This window comes from Pongo pygmaeus, chromosome 7, assembly GCF_028885625.2.
Source record: "Pongo pygmaeus isolate AG05252 chromosome 7, NHGRI_mPonPyg2-v2.0_pri, whole genome shotgun sequence".
NCBI classification, from domain to species: Eukaryota; Metazoa; Chordata; class Mammalia; order Primates; family Hominidae; genus Pongo; species Pongo pygmaeus.
The window spans coordinates 135645715-135672646 of NC_072380.2; the positions used below are offsets into that span (position 1 = coordinate 135645715).

The following is a 26932-nucleotide window of genomic DNA, read 5'->3' on the forward strand; positions in this document are numbered from 1 at the left end:
AAAGAGTTGTTGAAAGAATGAAGAGACATCAATGAGCAAAATAGACGCTGCCCTTGGCAAGTGACACTGTCACAAACAGAAAAAAAAATAAAATAGATGCTGCCCTTCCCAATGCCGGACACATACATCTTCCTAGAGTGTCAGTTGTCAAATTGTACTTGACAACTTTGAGGGAGAAATATTTTGAAACAAATGTGGGTCAATTCTAGAGTTGAATTCAGTATTCTCGTAAATGTCCAAGATATCAAGCTGCGTCTACACACGCCAGGGCAGTTGGGAACACAGGCTCTTCTGTACTCTTGGGGAATCTCAGTTGAAGTTAGGTTGTGGCTGGAGGGGGAGATGGCTCAGTTTCCCACAACTCCAGTTACATAGCCAACATTGAAGAGGCATTGTGGGGAAGAAATGGAATGATGATTCAGTCAGGCCTGAGTTCAAACCTCCATGTTGAACTTTCTGCTTTTATGACTCTGGGCAACTTTTTTAATCTCACAGGTTCAGGTTTACCATCTGTAGAATGGGTATGTGAATGCCTGCACTTCACTGTTGCTGTGAAAAAGGGAGATAAGGCTTAAGACCCAGCCCAGAGCCTCCTGGAACAGAGCCATGTGCTCCGGAAGTAGTGGCTGTTATGTGAGCAATTTTGCAGATGAGCAAATGACATATGCATTTTATTCCATATGACCAGCATTTTCTGCCCTTCTGAATGAAAGGCTACTGTTAGGGACCAAGGTGAAATACCGCCTGGAACAAAGACAGGTCACTGAAGACTTCACTTCTGGCTTGTGGAGTGAGGGCCGAGCTCGGACTCCATGGAAGCCGCTTGTAGCTTTCCACTTTTTTTGAGCTTGACCTTGCTCTTATTTCTGGTCTGGGCTGGCTCCAGCCAGGGTTGGCTTCTCTCTCTCTCTCGTATGCTCCCTGGCTGCACTCATGCCTTTCCCTCAATTTGATGCTATCACCTTAGGACATCATGACCTTTTTACTAGACCTGGAGCTTCTTACTCATCTGCTAAATGTTTGCTGAATAAGAAGTGGAATGGGATAAACTTCATAAGAGGGAGTGACCCTCGGGGAGGGCATTTCTCTTCTACAGGCCTTTAAAGTCGCTTCCCTGGTTCGCCCCCTTCTGGTGCCTGGCACAGGCTTAAACTAGGCCAAAAGGGAATATGTGGGGACTCACGGGGAAAATGCTGCTGGCTTATTTTTCCTTATTGTGATTTTCTCCATATGACCAGTAATTTCTGGCAAAAGGAGTCCTGAGCCAGGAAGGTTGGAAATGTGTGTGCATGTGGAGCTCAGAGGGCACTAAAAAGCCCTATGATTCAGGTTCACTCCTTTTTTTTTTTTCTTTTTTCTTTTTTGAGACCAAATCTCACTCTGTTGGCTAGGCTGGAGTGCAGTGGCACGATCCTGGCTCACTGCAACCTCCGTCTCCCAGGCTCAAGCAATTCTCCTGCCTCAGCCTCCCGAGTAGCTGGGATTACAGGCATGTGCCACCACGCCCAGCTAATTTTTGTATTTTTAGTAGAGACAGGATTTCACCGTGTTGGCCAGGCTGGTCTCAAACTCCTGACCTCAGGTAATCTGCCCACCTCGGCCTCCCAAAGTGCTGAGATTACAGGCATGAGCCACCACGCCCGGCCCAATTCAGGTTAACTCCTAATGAGAGCCGCTGCCTTCCATGTGCAGGAACAGAAGGCTCCACTCGGCATGCACTGTGGCCTTGGATTCCCCTCCACAACCCAAGGAGGCAGCTCTGGTTAGAGCCCTGCCCAGCTGAGGAGGAAACCAAAGTCCCGGAAGAGAAATGATTGGCATAAGGACACAGAACACGTGTGTGAGAGAAGTGGGACCAGACTGGGCCCTGCAAGACTAGCGCTCCTTCCACCACGCTACTTAGGATCTACTGGGGTCTAGCGGGGTGATGGTGCAGCGCTGGGTTCAAGGATAAATGAAGAAAACAGAACTGATTAAGTGAGAGTCTCCAGCTCTGAGAATAATTCACTGTGCAACCCCAGCCGAGTCACTCTGCCCTTGTGTACTCCAGTTGCTGCCTAGTCAGTTGAGGATAATAACAGGTATTGTCAATAACAAGAAGAGCTAACACCTGCTCACACTCTTCTAAGCACTTTATATGTATCACCTCCCTCGATCCTGCAGGGGAAGGCGGCATTAATTAGGGTAAGAGTGAGGCAGATCATTTGAGAGAGGGACTAGCATGGCTAGCTATGTGGCTGGGGAGCATGATGGGTTCAAGAAAGGAGAAGAAGGCAGTGAGCCAGGAACAGTGGGGAGATTGGAGGAGGGGAGGGGAGTGGGGAGAGATGAGCAGGCATCAGCCTCACAGAGCTACAGAGGCCATGGGGTGGGGAGCGTGATCGTTGCCCTGACACAGGTGAGGAGCCTGTTAGCTGCCCCTGTCTTGCACCCCTTCTTTATACATTGTACCTTCTCCCACTCAGTCTATTATTTGTCTTTCCCCTTTTTTATGCCATGAGTTTCTTAATGGTAGGGACTGGGTTTTATTTATTTATGTCTATCTGGTGCATAGCACAGAATCAGATATATATGGGTACCCAATGAATTATTGTTAGGTATTTAATATACTCAATATTTAATATTAACATGTTCAATGTCTAATAACTATATATATATTTAAGTTCTATATTGACATTAGTACCTGTATCAGTCCATTTTCACACTGCTATAAAGAACTGCCTAAGACTGGGTCATTTATAAAGGAAAAAGGTTTAATTGACTCCAGTTCAGCATGGCTGGGGAGGCCTCAGGAAATTTACAATCATGGTGGAAGGGGAAGCAAGACACCTTCTTCACGAGGCAGCAGGAAGGAGAAGCACTGAGCGAAGGGGGAAGAGCTCCTTATAAAACCATCAGATCTCGTGAGAACTCACTCACTATCATGAGAACAGCATGGGGAAAACCACGCCCATGATTCAGTTACCTCCACCTGGTCTCTCCCTTGATACATGGGGATTGTGGCGATTACAATTCAAGATGAGATTTGGGTGGGGACAGAAAGCCTAACCATATCAGTACCTATAATGTAACTTGCATTATGCAAGCATTTCTGCTACTAAATGATAAATGCATTTCTGTAAATCCTTGCATTCTGAAAAATTCAAAAATCACAGAGATTTGGGAGACAATAAGGTTGCAACGCATGACTCACAGTTCATGCAACTCTTTAACAAACCACAATCCTAGTGATGATTATAGCACAGTTAAAATGGCATGCTAAATTTTGAATTAAAAATACATTAGTAACTTTAGGACCTGAGTAACCATAGGGCTGTATTTTACAAACCAAAAGGGGAACTTGAAGGCAAGTGGCTAGAGAAGGTTTGAGGCAGCCGAGTTATGGAGGCAGGAGCAGACAGATCTTCATCGGAAGTTACAGGTACAAGAGCAGTTGCAGGTTTTGCTGAAATATATCAGAGAGGGCCGGGCGCGGTGGCTCACACCTGTAATCCCAGCACTTTGGGAGGCTGAGGCAAGTGGATCATGAGGTCGGAGATTGAGACCATCCTGGTCAACATGGTGAAACCCCATCTCTACTAAAAATACAAAAATTAGCCGGGCATGGCAGTGCATGCCTGTAGTCCCAGCTACTCGGGAGGCTGAGGCAGGAAAATTGCTTGAACCCGGGAGGCGGAGGTTGCAGTGAGCCGAGATCACGCCACTGCACTCCAGCCTGGAAACAGAGTGAGACTTCGTCTCAAAAAAAAAAAAAAGCACTATCAGAGAGGAGTGGTCTAACATGGCCTTTGCACAAATATCAGGGAGAAGTGAGCAACAAACTCTTCTAAGATAGCACATGGCCACACTGAGCCAAGAGGAAGAACATGGAGTGAGCGGGTGTCATGGACAGCATAGAATCATCTATGGCTTACTACACTCAGCTGTGTCAGGGATCTTTGCATCCAGCTGCTTTTACTTGGTGAAGCAAAACATTAATGTGCTGGGAACATTTGCCTAAGAGCCAATACTACTTCCACATTTTATGGACATCATTCCACTGTATATCTTAACTTAGTTGAACTGTCTGATGCAAGTGCAGTAGAACGAATGATGTCTGATACAACATATGACTCATTGATAAGTCAAGAATGCCAGTTGTCTAGTTTACATTGAGAAAAGTACTGGTCATGGACCCTGCATGGGTTGTGGACTGTTTTCCTCTTGGTCTGTGAGTCTATTTAGTAAATTCACCTTACAAGCAGAGTGTGGAGCAAGAGCATATGGAGTTGGGAGATGCTAATTTAGAGTATCGTAAATCTATGCTGTGATGTCCCCCTCCTCATCAGGAGCAGCTAGACTACACTGGTTGCAGTGTAGGAATCAGAGGATAGTCACCCCAGCCTGTCTGATAACTGTGTGACCTCAGCAAAGTCAATTAACCTGTCTGTTTTCCCAACTGCAAATTTGGGAAATTTCCCAACTGCAAAATAAGGGCTAGTGACATGCCCCTTAAAAAGTAAGGAGCTGATTAGCTGGTGGATAAAAAGCTCTTTCTAAGCTATGAAGGACTTTGGAGAGTATTGTTCTTCTTGCAGGTCAGTGCCTGGAATGCTCAGGTTAGCTTGTCTCCTGGGGCGCCTCCTCACGCTGGATGGTTAGTTCTAAAGGGCAATGGACAAAAGCGCTCAACTTCTTGGAATCAAAATAAATTAATCACTGGGATTAACTGCAGAAGCTCAAATTCCCCTGCAGGAAGGAGGCCCAGAACTTTCAACTGGGGAATTTTGCTGGCCTTTGACAAAACTGAGGAGGAGGGAAGCCTGTGGCCAGTATTCAGTGCCTCCCTCCCGGAGTGCTCTGCCCGATACCCGAGGCCACCACTCACCTCCAGGACTCCAGTCACCCACCACCTGTGGCTAGGACCCCTCCCTCAGCCACTCCCACAAAACCAGGTCTGACTGCTCCTTCCCCCAGATAGCGCAGTGGAAAGGAACACAGGCTTTGGAACCACATGCACGTGGCTTTGGATCAGTCCTACCACTCACCAGGTCCACAGCCATGGTGGCAAGTTGTCACTTTTGGAGCCGGTTTCCCCCACGTGGAGAATGGGCTGCAATTTCATTCCTTCCGTGATTAAGAGAATGATACACCAGCGCTTTGCAGACTTTAACCCGCCCAGGAGTCACCTGAAGGTCTTGTTAAAATACAGGCTGCTCCCATACCGTAGGGCTTGGTGGGGCCTGGGACTCTGTGTGTGCAGCAAGCTCCCAGCTGGTACGATTGCACCCTTGAATAGTAATACCCCAGGTCAGGTGTGCGAGGGGCCTGGCGCGTGGTAAGTACTCAGTCAACAGAATCTGCCACCTGAAAGTTTTCTTTCCCCCAGCCAAAAGGTTCTCCTTTGAAAACAGGAATGGATGAAAAGAGAAAGCTCTGCCCACCTCCAAATTCTCAGGGAAACAAGAAAAAACAAGTTTGGCTTTCAAGGCGGGTTGGGCTTGGGGAGTGAGAACGGGGTGCCCTCCGCAGCAGCTCCCTGGCTTGGTGGCTGCTCCGTGCACATGTGCGCCACAGGTGCCTCTGCCCTGCGTGGTTAAACCTCTGGGGATCAGGCCCCAACTTGCCGTGCTGTGAACACATCCTCAGAACCGAGCACATGCCTTTTTCTTGCGGCTACAGCTCTCCCAAGGAATTTTCAAAGCACACGGGGTTCGCTTGGCAGGAGTCTCCCAGGATATAAATACGCTTTGGGGGCTTTTGTTTTAAGGACTGCAGTATCTTTTCGACTTGAGGCCTGAGCACAGAGCTTTCCCCCTTCGCCCTCACCAAAATGCAACCATGAAGGGCTGCTGCCAGGAAGACTCAAGGGGACTCTGAGTGAGGTTAGAGAGGCCTCCCGCACCCCTACACCCACCGATTTTGCCTTTCATTTCGCTCTTCTAGAAAGCCTGCTTCTCCACAAGCTGCTGACTCATCCAGGGCTAGGGTCTTTTTTTTTTCTTTCTTTCTTTTTTTCTTTCTCAGAATCGCCACAAAGCCCAGAGATCTTGAGGTTGGTTTAATGAGCGGCTCAGTCCTCACCATTTCCTTTTCATTCATCTTCCCCACCTCCATCCCAGTCCCCCATTGACTCCGTCCTGCTAGAAAAGAGATAGACACCCAATTGCTCTGTCCTGTTTTTGATACTGAGTTTCTGTCCCCTGTAGGTCTGGATGTACCGACTGCTTTTGGAGTAAAAAGATTCCCAGGATGTGAGCAACACGGGACCGGTGAGTACTGTCGCGTTTGGCAGTCGTGGGGCCTAGGCTGAATTTCAACAAGGGAAAGGAGAGGGATGGGAGGGGCAGGGGCAGCTGAGCTCTGGCAGCTCTGAAACTGTATTTCCATGCACGTGTATCTGGAAAGAGCACAGGGCCCAGAATCTAGGTGTGAGTCCCTTGGAATCCACTGGGTTCCTGCCAATCCCTCCCCAGGGGCACTGGAGCCTGCAGGTAGCTGGACTGTCCTCCCTCTGCTCTGATGACAGCAGCCCAGACTCCCCATCCAGAGGGCATGTGCTCAGAAGTGTTTCCAGCAAACCTCTAGCCGGGGCTAGGGAGATATTCTTACAACAGAGAGGGAGCTATCTGGCTCACACCAGTTGGGAAACCATGGCCCTGAGGAGACAGTGCTAAAGTGAGGCAGGAAAGCCATGTTTGCACATTTGAAGAACTGTCATGAGCAGGGCAGAGGTGGGCAGCTGTTGACTCCACCTAAGGAAACATTCCTAACAGAAGAGCTATGCAAGAGTGCAGTAGGAAACTTGGGGAGTAGAGTGAGTTCCCTGTCGCTGGCAGAATTCAATCAGAGGTTGGAGAAATGTTTGTGGGACACGTCGAAGGGGAGAGTACAATGTTTTACAGACCCTGTTCCCTGGTGATCTAGAATGCTGTGAGGGACAGGCAGTGGGAGGAGGGAGGGAGTGTAGGGAAAGTCTGAATGAGGGAAGCTTTTGAACTCGTGCCTGCAAATGCTCAGCATTGCCTCCGTTTTAGGTGCAGGTTCTCCTATAAAACTGTTCGGAAGCCACCAGATGAGATGACCATTGGGTCTCTCCTACGTTGTTGCCCATTGGCTGGCTGTACCTGAGCTAATGCCAGACAATGCACATATCATAGACATGAGCCCAAACACCTGCTGTATGTGGTCCGGGGGGCACCTCTCAAAGCATGATGAGAGTTTTGCTCAGAGGCTCTGGGGAGCCTATCTCATGCCAGAACCACTAAAAGAGTTACTGGCTAGTCATGCCATCAAGGGACTCAGCCCAAGATCCAGACCACATAGACAAGAGGAAAAGGCATGGGGGAACAGATGGCAAGATTCACCCACCCCCCACTCCCGAGGGCCCCAGAGAAGGCAAAAGTGGGTGTGGCTCAGGCAGGTGGCTTGGCTTCAGCTTCACCTGGAATCGTGGGCCCTTGGGCAGGGGCAGTACCACATACTCCAGTGGCCAAAACCTGGCCCACTGAGCGTGAGAAAAATTGCACTCCAGACACAAATGGGGAAGTTACGCAGGAGGGACACCCATTGCGCTTGGGAGGGTCTGAATAATGAGCACACGGGTTCCTTTGTGCTTTGTAACTGGGTCTTCTTCCCCTGGGGTCTGGGTCAGCTGCAACAGTAAATATTTACCAAGGGCCCTTGAGGGCAGGGCTCTGTGGGAGGCCAGAGATGGTGTTTTTCTTTAAGAAACTGACAGCCTGGATGAGAATCGAGTTTGACAGTGGTTGTGCACAGGCTGTATATTCAGCTGAGCCTTGTTTGCTGTCGGGGGGCCGGGGAAAGAAGAGAGAGGAGAGGACTGAACTGTGACTTGGCAAGTCTTTTTTTTTTTTTTTTTGAGACAGAGTCTCGCTCTGCCACCCAGGCTGGAGTGCAGTGGCGTGATCTCCGCTCACTGCAAGTTCCGCCTCCCGGGTTCACGCCATTCTCCTGCCTCAGCCTCCCAAGTAGCTGGGACTACAGGTGCCTGCCACCACACCCGGCTAATTTTTTGTATTTTTAGTAGAGACGGGGTTTCACCATGTTAGCCAGGATGGTCTCGATCTCCTGACCTCGTGATCCGCCTGCCTCGGCCTCCCAAAGTACTGGGATTACAGGCGTGAGCCATCGCGCCCGGCCGGCTTGGCAAGTCTTTAAGCAGGAGTTGAGCTTTGAGGACAGGTGCTCTGTGCTTGCATTCATAGAACCTGGCATGTAGTAGGTGCTCGGTAAATGATTGTCAAATATAGTGATGAGGAGGCAGCCCAGGGAGGCAATGTCTGTGGTTCAGAGCATGGCCCCTGGAGTCAGAATGCCAGATTCCCATCCCAGCCCTTCCACTAGCTGTGGGGCCTCAAGCATCAATCTCCTCTTAAGATGGAGATAGTGATAGTTCGATTTAATCAGTTAATTCACATGAAGCTGTCAGGCCCTCATGCTGGGATATAGTAAGTGCTCAATAAATATTAGTCCTTATTCTTATTCTGGATGTGGGACATGAACCCAGGTTAAGGCCCAATGATGGGACAGGAAAAAGTAGTGTAGGTTGGAGGACAGAGCACTGGGCTGGGAGTCAGAAGCCCTGGCATAGCTGCAGGGCAGGGTCAAGGAAGCAATCCCTGCTGGTTAGCACATCCTCTAAGATGGAGATGCTGTGGAAGGCTGTCAGGGTGGCACTGTTTTTCCTCCTGGCTCCCTCTGGTCCCTCCTGGTTGAAAGCGGAGGCGGCTCTGCTATTTATTCCTAGCTGTGGGCCTCCTGAAGAGTGGTGTGACCTCTCAGAACACCCCTTTTTCCCAGTGAATGGGGACACCCTTACTATCCTCCTTCCCTCCGGGAAGTAGTCGTGAAGACTGAGAAACACCAGCGCAAGACAAAGATTCCATTGATACAGATGGAGAATCATTTAAGACCCCAGCTTGGGTAGTGTGGTCTCAAGCCACACAGTTCCCTATTCCTTCCCCAGTGAGGTCTGGCTGTCTCCATGGCTGGAAGACAAATAGCATGTCGCCAGATTCCCATAGTGATGATTCATGTTGCAAAAGGCACTCCCCACCACCCCAGGATTTGGAGCATATTTCAGATAAAAATTGCATTCGCCTGAAACACTTGTCGGGGTTACATTTCTTACGTGAGTGGTAGACCTGGAGTTACAGAATGAGCTTGCTTAGTGGCCTGCCTTTGGCTCCCTTACCCCATCTCACCCAGACCCTAGTGGATAGCAGGATTGTAATGTAAGCCAAAATTGTATATGACTCAAACACAGCGCCTGTGCCTAGAGGATCTAAAACTATTATAGATTCCTTTTCCTATCAACTCCTCTGACATCTGCCAGGTGGCCACAGCCTCACTTGCAATTTGGGTGGGAAGACGGATGGCATGAGGGGATCAATTGCTCATGGCTGCCAGGGGCACTATGCTGAGAAGGGTGTCGAGGCATATCCAGGAAAGAGTATGCTGCAGTAGATTACTGATGTCTGCTGAGGAGGCAAGAAGAACTGTAGCATTCCTGCCACTTTTTGGCATCTCTAGACAAAATAATTTCTTTATTTTTTATTTTTTATTTTTTATTTTTGAGACAGAGTCTCGCTCTGCCACCCAGGCTGGAGTGCGGTGGCACAATCTCAGCTCACTGCAACCTCCACCTCCTGGGCTTAAACAATTCTCTTGCCTCAGCTTCCCAAGTAGCTGGGATTACAGGTGCCTGCCACCATGCTCAGCTATTTTTTGTGTGTGTGTGTATTTTTAATAGAGACAGGGTTTCACCATGTTGGCCAGGCTGGCCTCAAACCCCTGGACCTCAAGTGATCCGCCCACCTCAGCCTCCCAAGGTGCTGGGATTACAGGCATGAGCCACTGCACCCAGCCCCTAGACAAAACAATTTCTAAGTCTACCTTCCTGCATCCTACTTTGTGGTCTTATATCAGCAACCTTGTTTTATATCAGAGGGACAAGGAGTAGCCAAACCTCATTAATCTGGACCACTTTAGGAGCAACTCAAGTGAGTGAACAGTCTTCAGCCCAGGGTGTTCCCTACAGGCAGGTGAGCCTTCTTACCACTCAGTCCACAGACTCAGCTCAGCCCAGCTAACCAACTGGTGCTAATGCAGGAGCCACAGGACCTGTGCTTAGCAGGTCTGACCACATGGCTGAATGCACCTGACCTGTACCTTTAGGCCACTTACTCTCTTTGCATGCTTAGGAATAAATACCACTGAAACTCTAACAAAAGCAGTGTGTTTTTTGAAGTAGAAAATCATTCAATGGGCAGCTTTGCTTCTATTTCAAATTGCCAGGGAATTTGAATTAGAGAAACTTTGTACTAGCTGGGAATAAGCTGTTTTTCCAGAGTTATATGCAGAAAATGAGACAAAATAGTCCAGAACTAGGTTTCCCCTGAGTTTCCTGATCTGTAAAATGGGGAAATAATACATCTCGCAGGGTTATTTGGGAGAGTAAATGAGATAAAATGTGGAAGAGACGTAGCGTGCAAACTCGCTCACAAAAGATGGTCAAGAAATGCTATTTCTTTTCCCCCGTACCACCTCCCATCTATCTTCACACTGAAAGCATAGCTTTTTTCTTGCAATATGTTCAAGAAATGATGTTACAGATAGATTTCTTTAAAATAGCATCATACTTTTCAAATGACTCCTGTTAGTTTTTCTGAGACTCTTCCTTTTTATTGCTGATGATCCTTCAATGGGAAATGTCCACTTAATTCTTCAGCCTGAGTTCCTCTGCTCTGGTCTTCTGGGTGAAATAGCTCCAAGGGTCCTGACATGCATGTGGACGAATGTCTTTGTAACATGATTGAGCCTTTTAGCGGGTTTCTCTAGTAGAGACTGAGTCATACGGTGATTCAGCTATTCCACATCTTTCCTTCAACACAGCAAGCATCCACAATTGAATTCCATTCCCATTGTCGGGAGAGTCAGGACAGGAAGGGTGATCTAACGCCAAACTGACACCAACCATGTGTCAGAAAGATGGGCTTTACTTGTTAATAACGGGTAAGAAGTTTGCAATGAAAATCTTCTTTCATCTTTAGTCTCTGAGAATCTTCAGGAGAAAGATTAAGTTAACACTTAAAAAAAGAAAAATCAAGGCCGGGCACAGTGGCTCACACCTGTAGTCTCAGCACTTTGGGAGGCTGAGGTGGGAAGATCACCTGAACCCAAGAGTTTGAGACCAGCCTGGGCAGCATAGGGAGACCCTGTCTCTACAAAATATGCTTTAAAAAATAGCCAGACTAACACGGTGAAACCCCGTCTCTACTAAAAATACAAAAAATTAGCCGGGCGTGGTGGCGGGCACCTATAGTCCCAGCTACTCGGGAGGCTGAGGCAGGAGAAGGGCGAGAACCCAGGAGGCGGAGCTTGCAGTGAGCCGAGATCACACCACTGCACTCCAGCCTGGGTGGCAAAGCAAGACTCTGTCTCAAAAAAAAAAAAAAAAAAAATAGCAAGACATGGTGGGTCCCATCTATGGTCAGGAGGCTGAGGCAGGAGGATTGCATGAGACAAGAAGATCAAGGTTGCCCTGAGCTATGATCACACCACTGCACTTCAGCCTGGGCAACAGAGTGAGACCCTATATTGAAAAAAAGAAAAATCAAGACTAATGAAATCTATGCGAAGCAGGGAGAGGGACCTGCATGGCTGGAGGAGCAGCACCCCGATCACAGAAGCTGAGACTCATTAGGACTCCTGGGTTATTGACTGAGAGCTGGGGCTCTAAGGCAGACAACAGACAAGTGCACCTTTATTCCAGCCACCTTGAGCATCAGCCCCCAGTCCTCTCTGGCCTGCAACCTGGTGAGCTGGGCTGCACAACCCTCCTCTTCTCTCTTGTCCTCTCCCCTGAGGCCTAGAGCAGAACTTCTCCGCAGCCTGTGCTCTGCCCTTATCTGAGGAGCTACCTGCCTCCTTCCCAGGAGAAGGGGTGGCCAATGGTCTTCCAAGGCTCCATGGGCAGGGCAGAAGGAGGAATGTAACCCTATCCTGCCCTCCCATTCTCCGTAGTGTGGCTGCCCTGTGGTGTATCCCTCTCCTCATCCTTTTTTGGTTTTTTTTTTTTTTTTTTTTTTGAGACAAAGTTTCACTTTTGTCACCCAGGCTGGAGTGCAGTGCCGTGATCTCAGCTCACTGCAACCTCCACCTCCTGGATTCAAACGATTCTCTTGCCTCAGCTTCCCAAGTACCTCTCTTCATTCTTATCCAGCCTCAGACTCTTCCCTCCTGAGGATGGAGCTGGGGGACACCATGAGGCTGGAGAGAAGGCCTTGAGATGAGAGTGCATGGCCAACACAGGCTCCCTCAGGGAACTGTTGCCCGGAGGCCCGGGCAGGGGCATCAGAACTCCCTGCAGGTCCTGCAGCCTCCTCTGAGGCTCTGGTCTCCTCTCTGAGCATCCGTGGGTCTTACAGTTGACACATCTAATGTGAGGCAATATTGCAGAGCCATCTAGAGTGTGCACTTTGGAGCCAGACTGCTCCTCAGTTAGAATCTCAGCTCCACCTTTGCTAGTCCTGTGATTCTGGAGGAGTCATCTAACTTCCATGTGCTGTGCCTTCCTCATCTATAAAATGGGTTCCCTCATAGGGTAGTTAGGATGACTAAATGAGTCTGTGGAAGGTGCTTGGGGTAGTGTCCACCACAGAGTAAAAGTGTTAGTAAAAACAAAATTAATGAGTAAATGAACACAGAAGTCAGTATGTCATTGATCACTGGATTGACCTCAGCAAGATGGTAAGTTTCCTACCCACAGAATCGAAGTCTTTCATTCTGCCTGTGGGTTCAGGGAGGCTTTCAGTTAGATCCTGAAGGAGGGGAAACCTGGGCAGAGGTGGCAGAGGTGGACAAAGCTTGGACATTTGGAGGCTTTGGGGAGTCTGAGGTTACTGGAGCAGGTAGAGCCTCATGGGGGAGCACATGGCAGTTGAGATGGACAAGGTCAATGAGGCAGACTGCAGAGGCTCTCGGGTGCCGTGCTGAGGATGGAGCTGTTTGCAGGAGGCAATGAGTGGCTTTCAGAGGTTTTTAACCAAGGGAGTGATATGATGCAACCTTGGGCTTAGAAAGGTGAGCTGGTGCCAGGCGTGGTAGCTCACGCCTGTAATCCCAGCACTTTGGGAGGCCAAGGCGGGTGGATCATCTGAGGTCAGGAGTTCAAGACCAGCCTGGCCAAAAAGGCGAAACCCCATCTCCACTAAAAATAAAAAATAAAAAAATAGCTGGGCATAGTGACAGGTGCCTGTAATCCCAGCTACTTGAGAGGCTGAGACATGAGAATTGCTTGAACTCAGGAAGCAGAGGTTGCAGTGAGCCAAGATTGTACCACTGCACTCCAGCATGGGTGACAGAGTAAGACTCTATCTCAAAAAAAAAAAAAAAAAGAAAGAGAAAGATGAGCTGGTCAGAGTGCAGATGGCATTGCAGGTAGTAGACGCCAAAGACAAGGAAGCAGTGAGGAGATGGTGGCTGTTCCGATGGCCCCAGAGAGAGGGAGTCACCCTCTCAACTGAGCCAGTCACAGCAGAAATGGAGCGGGGAACTCACTCCAGAGCACCAATTCAGAGAAAGAATGGACTGGATGTGAAGATAGAAAGTGAGAAAGGACAGGTCCAGAGTGAGTCTCAGGTTCCTGGCTTGAGAATCTAAGAAACTGATCTTGTTAACCAAATAGTGGACGAATGCAGAAAAGGTGACAGGTGGGAGCGTTGCATTTGATGAACTGGCGGAGCGGGCAGGACGGGGAGCAGCATGGAGTAGCAGTTAAGCAGGTAGGCTCAGGAGTCCACGTGGCTTCAATTCACATCCTGGCCCAGCCAAGCACTAGCTGTGTAACCTTGGAGAGATCGTTTAACTTTCCTGAGCCTCAGTTTCCTTATCTGCATAATGAGGATTGTATAGTGATTATTACCTACCTGAGAAGGCTTTTAGGATCAGCACATGTACAGTGTTAAGAACTATGTCTGGTACTTGGAACCAACCCAAATGTCCATCAATGATAGACTGGATTAAGAAAATGTGGCACATATACACCATGGAATACTAAGCAGCCATAAAAAATGATGAGTTCATGTCCTTTATAGGGACATGGATGAAGCTGGAAACCATCATTCTCAGCAAACTATCTCAAGGACAAAAAACCAAACACTGCATGTTCTCACTCATAGGTGGGAATTGAACAGTAAGAACACATGGACACAGGAAAGGGAACATCACACACCAGGGCCTGTTGTGGGGTGGGGGGAGTCGGGAGGGATAGCATTAGGAGATATACCTAATGTAAATGACGAGTTAATCGGTACAGCACACCAACATGGCACATGTATACATATGTGACAAACCTGCACGTTGTGCACATGTACCCTAGAACTTAAAGTATAATAAATATATATGTTTATATGTGTGTGTATATATATGTATATATATATATATAAGCCCTTTAAATATAATAAATAAATTCCTTTCTCAGGGCAAAAAAAACAAAAACAAAAAAACTATGTCTGGTATAGAGGGAGTGTTCCTAAGTGTCGGTTTCCATTACATTAGTACTAGCATTGAGACTGATTTTAGGATTAGTGTTTATCATCCTAGAGATGTCCAACATGGGCCTGGAGCACAGAAACAAGCTCAGGAAGGGATAGATGTATTGGGAGTCAGTAGTACATACAGACTGGTGATTACCAACCTATAGGTGTGTTCCTAAGGAGGAAGAAATCGGCATCACCCGGGTTCTATTCAAAGCGTATCATCCTACCCAACTGCACTATAGCCCTGACCCTGGCCCCTGCAGTCCTGCTGTCCTATGAAAAATCAGCATAGGCAGGTATCACCATGACCAATGGGTACGTGCTGCATCCTTCAGGTCTGTGGGCGAAGGAAAAAGATGCACAGACAGCTGATGGAGGTGACAGGTGAACCTATGGAGTGACTGAACTCGCTCAGGGACAGCTCAGAGATAGAAGACTGCTGGGCTGAAGACAGAACCCTGAGGCAGCATCAGCATTTAAGACACAGGACCCAGAGCAGTAGCCCCATCAGTTCACAGAGCTACAGCTGCCCCACGTGCCACTCGTATGAAATTCACTTCGCCCTCATGTACTAGATATGAAAACCCCGATGTAGGCATTTGGTCCATCCACAGATTCAGGTGCAAGTTGAAACCAGGCCCCATTCAATAGCATAAGAGGCTTCCTTTGCCTCTTCCTCCAGTATTAGGAGTGGACTCAGTGTGGCTAAGCTAAACCAAAGAAATGAAGAAAGAAGTGAGAGAGGCCACTTCATCCTTCTCTGCAGTCCAGCTAAAACTTTGCCCTAAGTGCCCTGGCCTAACCCCCCATTCCGTGATATTTCAGAGCTCAAAGTTTCTTGGCCAAGGAAATGAAAACACCTATAACTCGTAGATATCAATACTTAAGTTGGTATTTGATTATATTAGTCAGACTTTTGGTTACAAGATGGAAATCCAATTCAAATTGACATAAGTGTAAAACAAAAAGGCGGTTCGTTCGTGTAATTGAAAAGTCTGAGCTGGCCTGGCTTTGCGCCCAGCTGGATCTAAGCAATGTCTGCAGGCGTCGTGTCTCTCCATCTCTCGGCTCAGCTTTCTTCTGTGTGGGATTTACTCAGACAGGTTTCCCCCACCGACAGCCAGCAGCTTTTCTCAGCAACCCCCATAGAAAGAAGGCTGTGCTTCCACAGTGCTCCCAGCAAATGCCCTGGAATTGAGAAACTCAGGTCACCTGTCTATCCCCAAGCCAACTGCTGGAGCCAAAGGGTGCACGGTGCCAACTGGCCAGGCCTGTGTCACGCACTCCCTTCGGGCATTGTGGGACCACATGGACCAAGAATGGGTGGTGAGGAAATTGGGGAGAAGGAAGAAACCAAAGCCAAATTACCGTATGTAAGTCCTGCACTGCCTTAAAAGCCTAGTTGTTAAGAAAAAGGAATGATGGTGGCGGTAATTCTCAGAGCAGACTCAGTGGGGAGCACTGAACCTGGAGCTGGACTTTGTGGTCCAGAACACATGTGAGAGTGAAGGCTAGGTAGTGGAATATTTTCGCAGAACTGATATTCCACATGCAGGTCCCCCTCTGTAGCATGCTAACCCCACGTGCAGATGTGTCATCTCCCCCGGGGACTCAGGCAGTGTCCTCTGTATGCTTCCACTTCTCTCCACTCCCCTGCAGCCCCTGGGCTGGTGCCTGCCCATACCGCAGCACTCAGTAGATGGTCACTGGTTGAGCAGCATCAGAGCAGGCATGCAGAGAAGGGCCCCTTGTCCTGCGGCCGGTGCGGGATGCCATCTTTGCTTTAGGTGATGCTCCCACTCTGGTGAGTTCTCTGGTTTATATTGCAGACAACAATGTATTTGATCTGATGGCTGCTAGAACATATTCCCACAAACTTAGGCTTAACACCAGTTTATTATCTTATGGTACTAGAGGTCATAGTCTGGAATGGGTCTCACTGAGCTGAAGGTGACAAACAAAGTATTGACAAAGTGTACTCCTTCCTGGAAGCTCTCAGGGAGAATCCATCTTCTTGCTTCCCAGCTTCTAGAGGCCTCCTGAATTGCTTAGCTCAGGGCCCCCTTCCATCTTCAAAGCCAGCAATGGATGGTTGAGTTTTTCTCATGCTGTAGAACGTGAGAATATGCAGTTTCTCAGACTCTGACGTTCATTGGCTTCCTACATCTTTAAAGGACTCTTATGATTAGCTTGTGCCTACCCTGATAATCCAGAATAATCTGTTTATCTTAAGGTCAGATGATTAGCAACCTTAATTCCATCTGCAATCTTGTCTTTTTTAGACTAGTCAAGTGCAGTTGTGAGAAGGGGGAAAGAGTAGACAAGGAGTTGGATCTGTAACTGACTGTGAACCATGCGTTGAGATCACTGACTACCTCCATCTGCAATATTCATTCCTCTTTGCCATTTAACATAAAATATTCACAGGTTCCAGGGATTAGGGCACAGGCATCTTTGGGAGTCCATTACTCTGCTTACCACAGCATTGTTATAATCATCAGTTCTAATATTTATCCAGCACTCACTCAATACCATTTGCTAAGTCCTTGACAAGAGTTTTGCTCTTGGCACCCGGACTGGAGTGCAATGGCACAATCTCAGCTCACTGCAACCTCCGTCTCCTGGGGTTCAAGCAATTCTCCTGCCTCAGCTTCCTGAGTAACTGGGATTACAGGCATGCACCACCACACCCAGCTAATTTTGTATTTTTAGTAGAGACGGGGTTTCACCACGATGGCCAGGCTGGTCTCGAACTGCCGAACTCAAGTGATCCACCCACCTCGGCCTCCCAAAGTGCTGGCATTACAGGAGTGAGCCACCGTGCCCAGCCGTTGAATCTCCATAACCACCAAGAGGTATAGTAAACATCCCCATTTTATCACTGAGAAAACAGAGGCACCTAAAAGTCAATTATCTCCAAGATAATATCCACAGACCCAGTAAACAGTAGATCATAGTTCTGCCAGACCCTAAAGTCTGAGCTTCTAGACAGTCAGCTGATAGAGGGTGTCAGGAGATTGAGAATATAAGAAAATGGAGATTCTTTTCTACATTAGCAGCGGGGCATGGGGCAGTGGGGATATTCTCAGGTGCCAGACCACCTGGGTTTATGTCCCAGCTCTATCCTTTACTAGCAATGTGACCTTGGGCAGGTCACCCCACCTCTGTATGCGTCCCTTTCCTTGACTGTAAAATGAGCAGACAAGGCTATAGTGAATCACCATGGCTGGTTTTATTTTTATTTTTAAAGTCAAACAAATTCCTGGATCCAGATTTCTCTTTTTTATGCTTATCTTCAACCTGCTTTTAGAGGAAGTAAAGCTCATATATATATCTCTCTCTCCTTTTACTTTGCCTTCCTTTTCTCCTGTCTTTTCTCAGAAGGCAGCAGGGCAGGAACCAGCCAACTATGCCTGTCTCTGTGTGGCCCGTGGGCTAAGAATGGTATTGTATTTTTAAAGGGTTGTAAAAAACAAACAAAACAAAGAAGAACAATATGCAACCAAGGTTGCATGTGACCCACAAAGCCTGAAATATTTACTATCTGGCCCTTTACTGAAAAAGTTTGCTGACCTCAGAAAGAACACAGGCAATAGTGTCAACCACACCTGGGGCTGGGTGGTGTACTGGATGATCAGGACTCAACTGGACCTTTGGGTCATGAAAGCACCTTGGGGCCTTCCCACAGTGGTGGCTTTCCTAACATTTGTAGCAACAGCAGCAGCACCGGTAGCAACAGCAGGTGCGGTAGTAGTAGACGTGGTAGTTGGAATTTACTGAGCATCTTCTGCTTTAATCCCCTCAACAATCCTCCACGATAAACATGCCTATGAGCCCCCTTTTACACATGTGGAAACAGAAGCTGCCTGGGGGAGCGGGTCCCCCGCCCATGGTTACACAGTGAGATGGGACAGAACTAGGATTGGAACGTAGGCAGCCTGACTCTGAATTTTTCCACATTGCCTCCCTATCATTGCCCTCAGCTCTCCCTTCAGGCAAGATAAATCTTTGGCTTCCCTTGTTTTCTTCCCTGACCCCTTTTCCCTAATTCTCTGGCAAAATTCATTTCCACTGTAAAAGGGCAACTGAAAAATACAAGAGCTTTCAAAACAGCTCTGACACAGACATCTATAATTTTGGTTTTGGCATCCATCCATCCATCCCATTCATCCATCCATCCATCCCTCCACCCACCCATCCATCCATCCACCTACCCATCCACCCACCCATCTCTCCATCCCTCCACCCACCTACCCACTCATCCATCCATCCCTTCCATCCACCCCTCCCTCGATCCCTCCCTCCCTCCATCCATCCATCACAACACAGCACCAGGAGCTCATAAGAGCCCACATCTTTGACACTGACAACCGGGGCAAACCCCAAGTGCCTGGGTCCTCCAAATTCATTGTTACCAGGAAGCACAGAGGGAAGCTCATTAAATAGTACCAAGTACTTGATTAATATGCTGCAATTCAGGCAGCACCAGACTATTTCAGCACCCCCTCCCCTTACCCCGTTACCATGACAATATTATTTTAACAAACAGCTCCTTAATATTAAATGAAAATTATGCTCCTGACAGACGAGCAGAAGAGCAGCTGAACTACAAAGGGCTTAGAGGGTCCGCCAGGACATTTTTGCATGAAGCCATCAGTTTCCCCTGATCCCTGGATGCCGTTTGTTGCCAGAAAATGCAAGTGTTCTGGAGGCTGGGAGCCAACGTGATGCCAGGCCTTGGTTACAAGCAGCAATTGAGGGTTGTCACTTTTTTAATGCAGAATGTCACAACGGCTCCACGAGGACGGGGTAGTGTGATAGCATTATTAAACACTCCTTTGTACACCGATCTGCTAATTTCACCCCTGCTCGCCTGAGGCTGCTGAAAGCCTTGTTTGCTTCCTGTCTTGAATCGAGTTGGATTGTAAGACTGAGTGTAGAGAGCCCTTGCCTGTGTGCACCAGGGTGAGAAGAAGCCCATCTTTCCTCTGCAAGGAGCCATCTGTCCCACCCAGTCAATTCAGCAACAAGCAGTTGCAGGGATTGGGGGACCCAGGCCTCTGCCCTCAAGGAGGGTGAATGTCAAGAGAGAAAAGACCAAGGACATACAGGCCACTCTATGGTAACCTCCATCAGTATGTTGGTGGGTTTATGTGCCAGGCACTGTGCTAAGTACTTGAAAGCAAAAATTAAAGACACATCCCAGATCCCCAATGGCAAAGATGAGTGAATAACTATAGTAAAGTGGAGAAAGGATGGCAATGGCAGTGGGTGACCTATTAGCTGTGTGACCTTGGGTAACTTACTTAACCTCTCTGTGCCTCAATTTTCTCATCCACAAATTGGGGATAATAACACTATCTACCTTAACCATTTCCATGAGGTTTAAAATGAAATAAACACATAAGAAGCCCTAGAACAGTACTTAAAATACTTAAAACAGTGGGCACATGGTAAGCAGTAAATAAATGCTAGCTAGGACTGCAAGTTCCCATGGTACCATGCATACAATTATAATAATGGCTAACATGTAGTAAGTGCTTACTCCACCCCAGGCACTATGTGAGGTGTTGGAGTTGTACTACATCATTTAATCTTCATAGGCAACCCTGTGAGATAGGTACTATATCATCATTGTTATCCTCACCTTGCAAATGAGGAAACTGAGGCTCTGTGGGTTTGCGGAACTTGTCCTAGGTCCTGAGGCTGGGAAGAGGGGATTTAAATCCAGCTTCATCTGGATTTGCTGCCTCATCGAAACACGAACTACAGTATCACAAAAAGCACACAAATGCTGGTAACTCCAGGAACACGGGGACCTTGCTGGGGAGGCCTGTCCCAGGGAAGTGGCTGCAGGTGACTTGAAGGCCGATGCATTTTCATGGACTGAGAGGATGGGACTGGAAAGTGGAAGAGGAATTCTAAGAAGGAGGACTCGGGGGAGCTAAGACCTGGAGGAGGGGAACTATGGGCTGCATTTGGAGAAGGAAGCACGATCTGGTTTGATTGACTCTTCAACAGGCAGATTCTTGGTACCGAGTGGGAGCTTGTCTTAAACAAATATGACCTATTTATTTAAAATATACATTGGATTTTTATTTAAAATAAATAGATTGGAAGAGGAAGAGTGAGACATAAGGGGGAGAGCAAAGCTTGTAGAGATTTCCGTTCCCTCCTATCAGGATTTCACTGGGTGGACTAATATGAGAATGTCGGTAAAAGTTCTGTGTGTGCGTGTGTGTATAAAATAAAAACATTTCTTGCCAGTACCTCCAAAAGCAAAGATAGAGGCAAAGAAAGGAAGGTTTGAATAGTGTAGCAAAATACAATCAAAGCCATGGTATGTTACATTTAAAAATATATGTGTGTGTTTGTGTGTGTATGTATATCAGCTATTTATTGCCACAATAGTGCTTCGTGACAACTGCCCACAAACCTCAGTGGTGAACAAGAAGAAACACTTATTTAGCATGAAAGTCTACAGGGTTCAGTTGATCTCAGCTTGGGTTGGGACTGCTCCCATACCCAGGTCAGTGAGGGGGTCCTGCTAATCTCAGCTGGAGTCAGCCATATCTTAGGGGGTTTTCTGGATGCTGGCTGATCTAAGATGACCTCTGTTGGGATGACGGGTGAGTTGACAAAGCTTCGCACATCATTCATCCTCCAGCAGTCTCACCCAGGCATGATTTCATGGGAGTGGCAGAGGAGCGAGGGTGCTCTTGCAGAAAGGTACAAGAGCTTTTTCAGGTCTTGGCTTGCATCACATCCTTATTATACAACGAACCAAAGCAAATGACATGGCTGAGAGTCCCTGTAGGGGGTGCAGGGAGTGTGGGGACTCTACAAGGTAACATGTCAAAAGGCAGGAATACAGGGAACGGTAAAGCATTGGGACTGTTATTGCAACCAGTAACTTGTTTCTGCTTGATGAAACCTTCAACCCACATGGAGGAGTCCTCAAAGATGTTCTTGGGATATTCATATAATTTCTTCTGCTCTAAGAACCATGAGGTGAACTTGACCTCAAAGTGAGACCTTGACATGGGGCATTTAAGTCAGTATCTGTGTCTTCCACCCCACACCTGATCCCTGACCCAAAGTGTCTACAGAGACTAATAGAACCCATCATTAGAGGAATGGGGACCTACTGCACTCTTCGTAGTGCCAGGGTTGGATGTGTTGCTTCTCCTAAGCACTTTCCCTGCAGGGCAGTACAGCACTGCCTCAGAACTCAAGGTTAGCCTTGTGCCTCTCAGCAGAATCTGTTACTCAAGGTTTCCTGAAAGGCAGTCTGCCTAGAAATGGAGGTCAAATGAAAGAAAGGCCTAAGGTTTTTTTTTTTTGTCTTGTTTTGTTTTGTTTTTTTCAGACAGAGTCTCACTCTGTCACCAGGCTGGAGTGCAGTGGCGCGATCTTGGCTCACTGCAACCTCTGCCTCCCAGGTTCAAGCGATTCTCCTGCCTCAGCCTCCCGAGTAGGTAGGATAACAGACACATGCCACCACGCCCAGCTAACTTTTGTATTTTTAGTAGAGATGGGGTTTCACCATGTTGGCCAGGATGGTCTCAATCTCTTGACCTCGTGATCCGCCCACTTTGGCCCCCAGAGTGCTGGGATTATAGGCATGAGCCACCGTACCGGGCTGGTTTTTTTTTTTTTTTTTAATTCTGCGTCATTTTTTTCATATAACCCAATACTTTGAGTTTATTTCATACTTGATATGTTCCACAACAAGGACTAGCATTATTCCCATTTCACAGATGAAGAAAGTGAGGCCCAGTTACGTGACTTTCTCAGAATGGCAAAGGCAGATGTTACCCCAGCCTATTTCTACCTCTGCCACCACCAATATCTAACTCAGCCCTCGGGCCACGTTCCCACACACTCTTAAGACTGTGTTCAAAGCCTAATTCTGCTTCCTGCCAACATGTGGCCTTGGATATATCACTTGCCCTTTCTGAGCTTCTGGAGAACATCTTACCTTCATGATAGTGTTGTTATGAGGACTAATTTAAGGACTAAGATTCTTGAGTGCTGCCCTGCGGTTCAGAATGTACCTAGAACTATCTCATTTAATCCTTTAACCAACATTGAGAGAGGTACTATTGTTACCTCTTTTTTTTTTTTTTTTTTTTTTTTTTTAGATGGAGCCTCGCTCTGTTGTCCAGGCTAGAGTGCAGTGGTGCGATCTCAGCTCACTGCAACCTCCATCTCCCGGGTTCAAGTGATTCGTTTACCTCAGCCTCCTGAGTACCTGGGATTACAGGTGCCGCCACCACACCTGGCTAATTTTTTTGTATTTTTAGTAGAGATGGGGTTTTGCCATGTTGGCCAGGCTGGTCTCAAACTTGTGACCTCAGGTGATCCACCCGCCTCAGCCTCCCAAAGTGCTGGGATTACAGGCATGAGCCACTGCGCCCAGCCATTATCTCATTTTTATAGGTAGGAACCTGAGGCTGGTGACACAGAGTGACTCCCAGAGGACCCACCGTGGTGGGGCTGGGACTTAGAGGCAAGCTGTCTGGTCCAGACCCTGTGCACTCTGCCCTCTCCCCTCCTTCCTATGGAAAGGCCCAGCAAGGACACTGGAAATACTCCCTACCCTTGTCCCTTTGGAACCTTGAGATAGAGATGCTCATGAGGGGCCGGGCACAGTGGCTCACGCCTGTAATCCCAACACTTCAGGAGGCCAAGGCAGACAGATCACCTGAGGTCAGGAATTCGAGACCAGCCTGAGCAACATGGTGAAATCCCATTTCTACTAAAAATACAAAAATTAGCCAGGCACGGTGGTGCACACCTGTAATCCCAGCTATTCAGGAGGCTGAGGCAAGAAAATCACTTGAACCCAGGAGGCTGAGGTTGCAGTGAGCCAAGATCATGCCACTACACTTCAGCTTGGGCAACAAAGTGAGACTCCACCTCAAAAAAAAAAAAAAAAAAGAGAGAGAGAGATGCTCATGAGCGAGAACATGCCACAGTGGAAGTCCAGGTAACACCCTGGACATTACCCTAAAGAGCATCTAAAACAGATGCTGCCCAATCGCCCGATCACTTTGACAATAGGAAGTCAAGTTAGAGAACCCTGATTTCATGTCCCAAGAAACCACAGGAGAAAAGAAACCCACCCAGGGTTTCAGTGCAGTGAACCTGAGTGACCGAGAAAGCAGTGGCATCATCTCTCCAAGTCCTAACATTTGATTAATGCCCATTGACCTACGTGACTGAGTGCCTGATGCGGATGTGATATCGCTGACAGATCATTTGCTGGGAATGTGAGCATGGCTGCAGGATCCGTGCGGGAGCACTCAGGCCCTCCTCTCTCATCCTGAGGCATCAGTATCTATAAAGCCCCCTAAGCACCTTGACATTGGAGCCTTTTAACTCCTGGAGGGAGGTCATAGCGGAGATGAGAGTCTGTATTTTACAGATAACCAAACTAAGGAGGTAAAGTCTGATACTAATTAAAGCTCTGTTTCTTTGCCTTTGATCAAAATCTTAGGTTCATATTTGTGGCCCACGATTTACCATCTGTGAGACTTTGGGCCAAGTTATTGACTTCTCTGCGCCTCTATTTTATCCTCTGTAAAATGGGGATAATTGTATTTACCTCTTAGAGCTGTTTTGAGAATTAAATGAGTTAATCCATATTGTTGCACTTAGAACAATATCTGGAATAAACATAGGAACCGTTTGGTAAATATTACCTATTTAACATTAATGTGTGCATTTTAATCATATGTAGAAATGAAGTAGAATTTGATAAATGTAGTTTGGGGCATGGGGGTGAAACCACCCCCATGTTTCATCTCATGATGAAAACATTTACGGGTCCGTTGGAATAGATGACTTGCCCAAGGCCACCCTGCAGGTGACAGACTGTATAGGGACTAGAAGCCAGCTTCCCTGATTCCAAGATCCATACCCTTTCTGCTTTTCCAGGCTACTTGACTTTCTGAGAAGGGGCTTCTGTTCCATCCCTTAATCAAGCCACTGCGTGAGTCTCACTATCCAAAAGTACCTGCATTCATTTGGAAACCCCCATTTCCTTAAAACTTTCAACCGGCAAATTTAGTGGCACTGTGCACCCAGATTTGCATTAACCATGGAAGAAGGATACAGTTTGTTTCCAAGAACACTTAATTAAGCACTAGGTTTAATTAACTTAAATCAACCTCTCTCCCTGCTCCCATGTCCCCCCCCCCCTCGAAAAAGAGGGCTGCTTTAAATATAGTCCCTAACTGGAAGTTCTGATTTTAGGAGTTTCTAATCAGACTCAAAATTGCCAGCTCCTTGTCTTAATCTGCCCCTGAGATACCAGCCCTCCCTGTGTGATTAATCTCCCCCCTTTTTTTGGCCACATTTCAAACTTAGGCAAGCTTTGCACTGCAGTTTATCATGTTGTGGTTGTTGTTCCTGAATGGAAACAATAGCCTCTACTTGCATTGTTCTTCAAACACACACACACAGAGAGAGAGAGACAGCTCTCTTATTTCCCAAGCCAGTAGATAAGCTTTGCCCTTCTGCAACCACCATGAATGTGGTTCTTTGCCTCTACTCTCAAGAATCTTCATGAATTTTTTGCAAGTTTTTTCTTCCTCTCTCTAAAGAATCATGACCCACCCCAAATTGGACAATAATGAAATATACAGAATGGGACTTTGGGTCCCCTAGACTTTCTCCCTTCCCTCCCAAATTCCCAGAAACAACAGCAGTGCTGACCACTTCCTGAGCACTCCTCAGCCACCCCACCTGAGTGGTCTGCTCACTCCCAGCCTTGCTGCTTACAATCTTTCCATCACACCCCAGCCAGGGTTATCTTTTAAAAATACAAACCAAGAGGCTGGGCACAGTGGCTCATGCCTGTAATCCCAGCACTTTGGGAGGCTGAGGCAGGAGGATCACTTGAGGCCAGGAGTTCGAGACCAGCCTAGCCAACATGATGAAACCCCATCTCTACTAAAAATACAAAAATTACCCGGCTGTGATGGCACACACCTGTAATCCCAGCTACTCAGGAGGCTGCGGTAGGAGAATCGCTTAAACCTGAGAGGTGGAGGTTGCAGTGAGCTGAGATGGCACCACTGTACTCCAGCCTGGGTGGCAGAGTGAGACTCTGTCCCCAAAAAACAAACAACAAAAAAAATCACATCACTCCCAGGGATTGTAACCACCTGAGAGCTTCTCATTGCACTTGGCCTGATGTCCAGACTGTTTTCTCTGGCTATCCAAACCCCCCAAGATCTTGCCCTTCCCTTCCTCCCCACCCTCGTTTCTTCCCACATCCCCTCATCTGCCGTGCAGCAACCATGCAGGCTTTCTCTTGTTCTTCAGATACACCAAGCCTGGTTCCACCTTATGGTTTTGCATTTGCTGTTCCCTATGTGTGCAGTGCTCGACCTGAGCCCGGGTTCCCTGGAAAACAGAGGCTGACGCCACTCTCATAACACCTGATGGGGTGGAGGAGATGGAGGTGGGCGGAAGAATGTGTAATCCCAGACAGCAGCAAGAGTAAGGGAGAAGGGAAGCAAGAGAGAGAAAACAAAGGCTGCAAATGCGTTACTGAGCTGACCCATCACTTCTTGAGAAACTCTAGCCAGTTGCTCTGACACATGGGATTCTTTGGAGTGGCAATATGGAACATACTTATACCATAATGCAACATATGTGTTCCCCCAAACCACCACACTATGCAGAATTGCACTTGACAAATCACAGGGCTTATGGGGAAAATGTTGTTAGGGACACAATACTGGAAAAAAAAAAGAGATAATAAAAGCAGTAGCATAGTTTTACGTGTCACATATGATTTAGAAATACACAAATAGTACAGTAAATGTGGTACTTTACCTTGCAGAAAGAAAGACCCGTTTGTTGGTGGAACCAAATGTCAGAAGAGTTTCACCTTGTGAGTTTCTGTAAAGTTGTGGAAAGTAGTTGAAATCAGATGAAAGTTGTAACACCAGGTGTGGACGGGTTTGGCTCTTAATGCATGACGTAAATTGAGGTAGCTGGCAGACATTTGAGATAAATGCATGTGTGTATTTTGTGTGTAGTCATGTGCCACATAATGATGGGAATACACTCTAAGAAATGTATTATTAGGCCATTTTGTCATTTGTGAACATCATAGAGTGAACTCACACAAACCTAGATGGTATAGCCAACTACACACCTAGGCTGGGTGGTAGGTCCTATTGCTCCTAGGCTATAGACCTGTACAGCATGTTACTGTACTAAACACTGCAGGCAACTGTAACACAATGATAACTATTTGTGTGTCTAAACATATCTAAATATTTTTAAAGTACAGTCAAAATACAGTATCCTAATTGTAGGTGACCACCACAGTACACGTGGTCTGTCATTGACTGAAGTGCTGTTATATG

General features: G+C 47.3%; 1 protein-coding gene and 1 pseudogene across 9 annotated transcripts in view; one reads left to right on the forward strand and one right to left on the reverse strand.

Moving 5' to 3' along the window:
- LOC129042133 (uncharacterized) overlaps positions 1–5042 on the reverse strand; it is a 28057-nt pseudogene extending 23015 nt beyond the window's left edge.
- ZHX2 (zinc fingers and homeoboxes 2) overlaps positions 1–26932 on the forward strand; it is a 197353-nt gene that overhangs the window by 77286 nt on the left and 93135 nt on the right. For 7 of the 9 annotated variants that reach the window (XM_054497457.2, XM_063669042.1, XM_054497454.2 and 4 more), the window contains one exon: positions 6189–6251. The exons of 1 other annotated variant lie outside the window; for it this stretch is intronic. The gene's annotated coding sequence lies outside the window, so the exon portion shown is untranslated. Of the gene's footprint in view, positions 1–6188; positions 6252–17255; positions 17399–26932 lie in introns of all 9 variants that reach the window. One more of the 9 variants, XM_063669044.1, reaches the window with a different exon arrangement.